Here is a 9,898-nt window from a genome sequence, read left to right as displayed (position 1 = left end):
AAAAAATCTTTTAAAATATGCATTCAATTCAAAAATCACAGACATAAAGGGGTCCGATATGAACTGTCATGAAAAATGTCTTCTGGATCTGATCCAGAATGAGGTCAGGAATATAATATTAAACGTTAACATTAAAATACCATTTATGAGGACCCAGGTTAGAAACGTCAGACCCCCCCAACAAGAGTTCTCCAAGGCTCGCAGGTCAAGCTTCGACCGCTGCGCATTGGCCCGCAGCTCGCTCAGGGCTTCCTGTGGCAACCTGGCAAGGAGGTATAGAGCTGTCACACTCCCTGACAGCCACACACACACACACACACGCACACACACACACACACACCGCCGCTGCTGCTGCTGGGTGAAAAATATGATGTTAAAAGAGCAACGCAGAAGTAAACTGTGAGCATAATGGTTTTCTGCTTATCACTTTTTTGTTGTCGTTGTTGTTGCTTATTGCCTACTAGCCAGCCCACTCTGTTGCACCGTGTTCTCCAGTGGGAGACGCATTATTAAAAAAAATGTGATTACGTGATTGCCTTGAATACTGATTGGACACGCGGGCGGACGACGAGAGGTGTGTTTGATTGTGTGTGGCGGAGCAGGACTGCTGTCGTGCTGTGAAACTAATTATAAATGACCTCCTCTGCGGAACGTGCGCGCGTGTCTGGCAGCGGTTACCCCAGGTGCAAAATAGGTAGGTCAAGGTTAAAAATGAAGAGGACATTAAGTGTGTCTCTGCAGTTTCTGCCTGTCCATTTAAAGTCCATTAACATCTAGGACGAGAGCGGCAGCCATAAATACGCCCTGCAGTCGGCTGCTCTTGAGCCAGAGCAGCGGTGTGGGGTTTACTCCTGTTCCAGACAGAAGCATTATTCTTTCGCACCGTTCAGTCGACCCGCATTTCTCTGTCGCTCATGCAATAGACATTTTAAAGATCACATATTCTACCCTTTTCTGCACAAGTTAACGCAGTTCCCACACATTTATATGAAGTATCTGTGACAGTCTTTGGGTCAAAGTAGCAAACAGACGCTGCAGGACAGCGTCCCTCTTTTCTGTCTCAAACAGCTCTGCCAAAAACGCCTCTGAAAACGACGACCCCCATAATAGCAGAAACATGGGAAAAGTCACTTTTTCATAATATGGGACCTTTAAGTCCTGTGATTTTTAATGTAGATGACAGAATACAGTTTGGGTATTTGCGTATATGAACCCACGGAACACTTGATATGATTTGCCATGTTGAAACGGTTCCTAGACTCTTGCAGGAAAACCTTTTTCACAGTCGACAATTTTGATCCCAACTCCAGGCCAATGAAAAGTAAATCCCGTTTCTGCTCCGTTCAGTCGGTGGGAAAAACAGCAGTCCTCAGCGGAGGAAATGGAATCGGGTCTAAATGCGCCACCTTCCTCCCCGTTAGCGTTGGAACAGCCGTCCCGTGTGAGCGGAGTCGTCTCCGCATGGATTCCTTGCACCTTCTCACGCACGCCAGGCCGGGTGCGGCCCGCAGACCCGTGACAAACTCCTTTAGCCTCCAGTAGTCTCAGGTGCAACCGAGCAGAAGGCTTGAAACAAATAGGCTTTATTAGAATTTAAATATCTGGAATGAAATTATGTAAAGTAAGCAGGACTCTTCACCCAAAGCCAGCCTGCTGCAAAGGCAACGCCGCCCTGATGCTGCGGAATTCACATCGGCTCTTCAGCGTTTATCTGGCTGGAAACATTTTAAAATGAAAAGCGCTGATGGATTTTTCAATCTACAGAGCTTAATTTCTTATTCATGAGGTCTCATATAGCAGATGAGGTTTTGTTCTAGAGTCTAGACAGTCGTACGTATACTTATTTTTACTTTACAAGATGTTTTAAAAGTTATGTATGATTGATCATTTCTGGACTAACCACCTTATTTTAAGACTTCTCACGATGTGCAACCGTCTTCCTGCATGGGGAGAGAATGTCACTTGCTCCTCAAATTCAGTTTTTATTTCCTGTGTTTCAACCACACCTTTTTGCAGTGTAGAACATTCGTCATCACCGCCCGTGTAGTCTGCAGCTCTAATTCTTCTTGTACTTTGGTGGAAATAGATTTTGGACTCTTAACAAGCATCAAGAGACTGGACTAAAGGTTGGTTTGTTCCGTCTGTCGCCGCCTTTAAATGTCCCACATTTATAGCTTGAACTTAATGATGTCAAAAGAGAGGGGACGAAAAGTCCGAATGGGACATTAACTCCTATTTCTTGAACGGTGCTGCCAAATGTCCGGTCCAAACAAACGACTTTGTTCCAGCGATCCGGTTGCCGTGATCCTGTATCGCTTTTCCCCCCGGGTGTGTTTGAACAAGCGGCGCGCACACGGGTGCGTGTCGGTGTGCGAATCGAGCGGTCATTGGTGGTCTTGTGATGTCAGCGTCAGCGCCCTCCCTCCTCGTTGACCCTGTCACGGTGACTGCCACCCGAGTGTCTCCGTCCGGACGATGCCGCTCTCGCACGCACACACATCCACGGATCTGACATCTTCCAGAGAGAGGGCAACCACTCTGTCAGCGCCAAGGGCAAGGCCGGATGGGCCTACCCCCCAGCCACTGGTCCACCCCCTCCCGGGGCAGATAGCAGTGTCTAACGATGGTGGTCATCCGTCCATCCGTCCATCCATCCATCCATGATGGAAATCTGGACTATATGATCGGAATAATTTGTTATTTTACACATTAAAGGATTTGCAGATTAAACAATGACAACAATCTTTAGCGACAACCTTGAATTCATCCTATGAAGACCATGAATCTGAAATTAAATGAAAAATCATTCAATAGGTGTTTATATATATATTTTTTTTATCCAATTAGCACAACAATATTACATCTCCGGCACCAAAACATCAAAAATAGGTTTCTTGTGCTATGACTGGTTATTTCCCCAATACACAGATGTATATATACATATATATATATATATGTATATATGCATGGGCAAGAATAAAAAAAATCCTGAAACGTAAATGTAACAGAAAATAACGAAATCAATAACGGTCAGGGATCAGATAAGAAAAGTTGTAGCTGGGGTAGATCTCTAGGAAGCCAGAGATGTATGGCGTCTCTCGTTGATACACGACTGCGCTGTGACATTTTCTTTGTAAATCTGACCCTGGAAGTGCCACAAAAGCTAAAATGTCGCGCATGATCAATGAACAGAAATGATGTTGCTCGGCTCCCGAAGAGTCGCAGAGCGAGACGCTTGATATTTCTCACAGAAAAACACGACGCCAAACTAATAAAGAGGAGAGTAAACACACAACTAAATAACAGAAAGGCCTTGAATTGTTTCTCTGCTGCGAAACAAAAGTCTTTCCGCCGACAGCGCCTTTGTTTCAGGACGTCTGATCCAAAGGGAGATTTAACAAAGAACAACAACAAAGGAGGAACGCATCTACTGTTCGGCGGCGGCGGCGGGGCTGTGCATCATCCCGATTTCAGACCTCTGTGCTTTTGGAGATTCATAAGCGTCGATGGAAGCATCAGGCGTCAGCGAGCACCGATACACACATCAATCAGCGCAGCTGCCACCGCCGCCATCCCACTTAGTTACCACCTGCTTATATCAGCCTTAATACTCCTGCGCTTACCGCTGCGCCATAAATATCCCAGTCAACACAAAGAAGCCCGTTAGCTTCTGATTGCGCCGCAGCAGCCGAGTGTGCGAGTTGACGCTCCCGTTGAGGCAATACCGTCCAATAAAGGATCGCTCCATCCCATATTTGTGAAGTTCTTATTTTATCTTGCAAATATTAGCCTGCAGGCAGACGGGGGGGGGGGTTCCGCACCGGGCCGCTAGGTGTGTGCGCGCGCCCGTGCACACCAGGCCGCGTTTTGAGGGTGATGTATTGAGCCAATCACAGAGTGACGTCTCGTACATCATTTTTATTGCAGCCGTTTGGCCCCAACCTTCTTCCTCTCTGTGTTGCTCAATCTTTCGTTCTCTCCGTTTGACGCTCAAGCGGCGGAGGAGAAGCTAAATAATAAAGTTTTCATGAGACTTTCGCATCCTTTTAGACGAAGAGGACTCGTCAGTGCGCTGAGACTCACTGCGTTGACCCAGACGAGCTTTGGCTGCTGTTAGATCCTTGACCCTTATCAATATTTGTTTTATCTGTTTAAATGATCTGGATCCTTCCAGGGCAATCAGAGGCTCTTATCGCAGCTGTCAAAGTGATTTTCTTTTATTTTGTTGCAAAACCGCCTCCGATTTGAACTTTGGATCAATATTCCTGATCATAAAGGCAAGAAAACTAGTAACAGAACCACTTCTTTAGGAATCAATAAACCCAGGTGAAACAATGAGCACAAAACACATGCCGTGATAGAAAGTATGAGCTAAAATGTGCGGCTGAGGTTTCCTCTCGGTGAGCCACGAGCACCCAGCCGTGCCGCGGTATTCCTGTCAAGAGCGCTCGGTTAAATAAAGATATTTCACTGAGCTGTCGAGGTAGAAAATAGCTGTGACTTCCCAGCGCAGCGTGGCAGGACGGAGAAAAGTTCTCCGAGTAACTCTGCCGAAGACATTTTACAAACGGCGGTATAGGAGAGACCTCATAAGAACCTAACTGGGGGTGAAGCGTCGGTCAGTGTGGACACCTGCGATGGCTGGGGGGGGGGGGGGGGGGGGGGGTGGCGCAGCCAGCTGAGCAGCCAGTCAGTTAAACGTCCATTTTAACGGGTTGTTAAAGGGACGTCTTTTCTCGCCTCCGTCTCCAATGTTGTTGCTCTTGTGGGACGAGTTGCGTGCGCCTTCATTTCGGGTCAGAAGAACAGCTGAAGATGAAAATCAAACCAGATTCCCCCTCAAAAATGGGCTCAAAAACAAACATGTAGCTTTTTTTGGGGGGGGGGGGGGGGGGGGCTCCGCTGCTGCATCTCTGTAGAGTACACAGTGGCTTCTAACCATCGCCAAATTGCAGCAATAAGAACGTCTTTTACTTCCAGAGCTCTGTTTTCCTCCTCTTTCATCCTCGCAACAAAACATCATAAAGTCCTAATGTGTCTCATTCTTTGTGCGAATGAGCTTTGATGGACCGCCATTGTCTGTCCCACCCACATCGTGCGTCTCATTCAACGCAGCCTTCTTTGTGCTCAATAAAGAGTCTCAAGATGTCTTTGTCGTTGCCGATGTCATCGAGCGAAAGCGACGTTTCACAAATGATTGTCCGTCTGATCTTCCCGTGGATGACTGCTTTCATCCCAAAGAAGTTGGTCTTGTCTTCCAGTTCAGCGGCTCATTGGCCGGATCATTTTCCTTTGACTTCCTCTGTATCCCAATTAGGAAACCTACTGTAGGTGAAGCAACTTGGCTCAGGATCTAGATCGCACAGAAGTAATTCCTCAGTGAGGGTTCATTTTCCGGTACATGATCCCACCGAGCTCTAATTAATACTCAGAGTTGCATGGATTTTAACCGACAGGCAAAAATCCATATCTATAATTCGTTCCGTGCAAAATGATTTCCTCTTAAATGACCTGGCCAGAGTGGATTTACGATTTACGGGTGGGATTTCTTCTAGTAACCAGAGTCTTCAAAGTTAGTTTGTCTGCAAGAAGTTGTCAAGGGATCACTTTTTCCATTTACTTCAATGCCAATAAAAATAGAATAAGCCAAATCAGAATTAAAATATAAATGGGAGTCACTAACAGAGAGGGGGAGGGGGGTGTCCCTGCCATTAGTCTGGAGCCGAGAACATTCAGAGACCGTCAGGTACAAAGTTAAGACCTTACACCATTATGGGAAATCATATCATGTGACCTCCGTCTTTGCGTCTGGTGTTCACCGTCTCAAGTCTTTGGCTGGCCACCTCCGGTCTCCGGTTCCCCTCTAGTCCTTCCCCTCCATCCTCCATCGTCTGACTCCGGCGTCTTGAGGTCTCTTCAAAGTGTCCCGTAATATATTTGCTGCTCCTTACCATCTGGCCTCCAAATTAGATTTGGTGACATCAGTAAATCAGCTGTAAATCTAACATCTGTGCTGCACACAGGAGTCGACTACATCAACGAAGCAGTGTGGCCGGCGTCTGACCATCGCTCTGGAGCCGTTTGCCAGGACAGAAGCTGTTACCTTTTCAAAACCTGATGGCATCTAATATGAAAATAACACCTGACGGCACGCAAAAGACGACCGTCCAGCCCCACGCAGACCAAACACACTAACTCAGCAGGGCCAGTCATCTCTTCACAGTCGGTTTCACTCCGTTGTGGTTCTATGTCAGCCAGCGTGAACGCACACACACACACACACACACACACACACACACCCTCCAATGGGCCAAACTTTGCAAGCCTCATTTGAAATAGACAATGCTACGGATGTTAAACAGAGACTGAGGACACTCATGCATGACAGGCTTCTCATAGCGGCAAATCCAAAGCATCATTTCATACAACACTACAAAAATAAATGCTAATAAGGAATGACTTGCCGGCTGCTAAATAACCTGGAGACTGGATCCAGGAAATAAAAGAAGAGCAAGAAAAAAAAAAGGCTGCAAAGATGATTATTTTAAATTATGCAAAGGACTTGCAGAGATCAGGCCTTAAAGCGTTGGCAACGTTTTGGGGTCCTGAAAAAGAAACTGATTTCTCCAGAGTTTTATCTTTGAGAGAGCAGATAGGAGAAGAGAAAAATGTGTTAAGAGAGAAGAGGAAAGGAGGGTGAGGATAGGTCAAGAGAGTGGGGGAATAAGGAACAACAATAAAACTACAAGGGAAATAAAATAAAGTGGAACGAAAGACAAAGGAGATGTGAAACGTAACCCAGTCGGTGGAGCCTCCGAGACGTCCCGCAGATTTAGTTCTTTTTTTTTAATCTGATCCACGGCAGCAGGACAGACCTGGACGTCTCTCTGTGGGCCGTTTATTATGGAGGTGTGGACTCGCCTTCAAATCAATCACCGGAGAAGAAAACCTTCCAACTTTCAAAACTCCACGGTGGTGTTCGGAGCGGACCTCCAAGAAGAGGCGCTTTAATGTGTCCATGCAAATTAATAACACACCAAATTAGACGTTTGTGTTGGACTACTCTACTTTCGGCTTGTCCTGTGAGGGGCTACCACAGCAAATCAGTGTTCTCCACTTAACCCTGTCCTTTGCATCATCCTGCAAAGACCTAATTGAGGTGGGGCTTATCGTTTTGCGACCAAGACACCTGTAGAATGGCTGAAATGTGGCAACAAGCCAAAAGAAATCTAATTATTCAGATATGCTAATGCAGGTGAATTTGTCTCAATATCTTTGACACGCCCAGGTTTGGCAGGAATTCCCCAGTGTCCAGCACGGCTGCAACCGAATCCTTGATGGACTACATGCTGCAGGTAACACGTTTTCCAGATTGTCTGTCTTCGCGATATCGAGGTCAGAATGTGCCTTTCTTTTCAGTGATGCCCGACAGTGCAACTTTCAAAGCAAACCAATTACGCCATCGCTGTGCCTAAAAACATGTGAAACAGCAAGCGCACGAGACAAAAGCACAGCGGCAGCGCCGTGACCACGCCGTCCTGGAAGAAAAGGTGCACAAGCTGGTTTTTAAGCACTTGCAGCAATTAGTGCAGAAGACAGAGCCAGCTGAGCCATTGATTACTGTTATTTATAAACCTGACAGCACCCTGGTGGGAAGACAAAATCTTCCCCCTCCATCTTTTCTCCGCTCTCATTCCCAGCAAGCTCCTCAACGCTCTGCACATCTCCCCCAACCCATGCCTCGACTCACCTCCCGTCTTTTCCTTGCAGATGTCGGTGCAAGCGTTTCTGCTACCCCGTTTACTTCCTTTCCTGCCAGATCACTCTCAGACATTACTTTACTGCCATAAAAAGGAAAAAGAGAAGGGTGAGAGGTAAGCCGAGCAAGAGGATTCTTTTTTTAAACAAAGAAAAAATGTATTTCAGCTTTTCAGTATAAGCCAATACTCCCATAGGTCTGGCCTCAGGCCTCAAAAACAGTCTGGGAATGGCATGAGACAAAGCGGCAAGCAACAACAGCCCCTCACACAAGCTCGGACATTCTTAGGAGATTGTCTTCCATGCAGGTATGCCTGGAACAGAGTCACAGAGTGGGGACCGGAGGCATTAAAGCTATTCCCAGGCTCTGGAGGCGGAAGGCCAGGAACAACGGGGGCATTATGACCAGACCCTGGACCTGATCCGTGTGCCCCAGATGGCCGATGCTTGGAGGCGGACAAGAAAGTGCAGGTGTGATGGGAGGTGCAGGTAGAGATGTGTATGAGTGTGGAGGGCTGAAGGAGACATCAAGGAAGCATGCACAGAATTGATATGCAGGATAAGGATTTACTGCTTGGCTGTCAGGCTTTCGTACCCGCGCTGTTGCACATAGCCCAAAGAGCATACATTCCTGTTGAAGATAGCTTCACAAATATGTAGTTACTTGTTCATAGGTTCCTACAATAGCTGGTCAGTGTAGAGTTAACGTTAAGCTGGTTGTAGATGCACAATCTGATCAGCATCATTTTCCCTCTAGGGCAGAAAATAGAAGATAAACTGAAACTGACTACCGGTTGAATGAGTGAAAATCACAGCTGAAATATGTTAAAACTGTATCTCTTGAACATGGTGAGAATGATTTGTTATTGTTATATTCATTCAGTTTAAATCATTTTACAGCTTGAAGTAATGCCTAAATAATGACATCACTGCTTTGATGGCTCGCTTGTTACGGCCAGGTTAGGAGTGGGAACCCCAAAATGCAGAGACAGAGACACAAGGAAAGTTCAGCGAGTTTTAATGCAATATTTGAAGAACAATAATACTAGAGTGAAGCAAAAAACAAACAACTAATCATGAAAACTATTGGCAGGAATATACTGCTATACTATAACAAAAATGAACGACACTGCCTGAAACAATCAAATCCAAAAATCAACTTAGGACTGGCTGGGGGGGGGGGGATCACAGCCAAAAATGAGAAAGCAATACTCTAAGCTGGCGCAAGAGAAGGAAAACTAACAGAAATACACAGCCGAATTAGCTACAAACAAAATTACCAGCAGGTCCGCTGACAAAACGAAACAAAGACAGGGACCGGGACGACAAACAGGAGGAGACATAAACAGGATGAAGCAAGAAGACAAGCACAGAACCACGACAGCTGTTATCACCGTAGCTAAACGGACTCCTTATTTGTCAAATATCATATTTAAAATAATAAATGTATTCTGATAACATGTCATGTTTAAAGGAAATCAGTAAAAACTATGTATTTTGTAAGACCTCTTCTATAAAAACAAACAAACTCTTCTTGTATTAAAGGAAACATGTCATTAAAGACAGCAACGCCTTCCCAACCTTAATGGCGAAGCGTTTAAACAACCCGCATTTAGCTTCTCTGCTGTAGATGATCAAACCTCAGCGTCATCATGACAGCATGTTTGATGGAAGCGATTCTTGTCTCTCATTTGGACTTTGTGGAATCCACCAGAGGACAACTTCAGAGAGGATTAGACGAGAAGGAGGATGTATTGAAATATGAGTCTTTAAATTTATATATAACAGGAGGGAACACTAATTGGTGACACGGTGCGGCATTCGTTACTGAACATCGTGACACAATGCATGTGCCTATCCTAAAAATAGCACGAGGCGTCACAGGAGAGCCGACAAGAAAAGCTGCTCATTAACTGCTTTGCGTTTAAACAGCAATCTGCGGGGACTTTCTCATATCCGGACATAACAGGGAGAAGAGCTCTTAAATCTGAAGGGACTAAATCCAAAATGCCAAATCTTGCAGTATTTTTTTTAACGTTTGCTAATATACAACATATTTTCAACGTTATTTGAGAAGTTAGATGAGAAATTAAAGTTTCTAGATAAAAGTGGAATTGAATTGAATTGAAGTGTATTTGCC

Source organism: Brachionichthys hirsutus, unplaced genomic scaffold, assembly GCF_040956055.1.
Source record: "Brachionichthys hirsutus isolate HB-005 unplaced genomic scaffold, CSIRO-AGI_Bhir_v1 contig_1451, whole genome shotgun sequence".
Taxonomy (NCBI): domain Eukaryota; kingdom Metazoa; phylum Chordata; class Actinopteri; order Lophiiformes; family Brachionichthyidae; genus Brachionichthys; species Brachionichthys hirsutus.
This window is presented reverse-complemented; position numbering follows the sequence as displayed.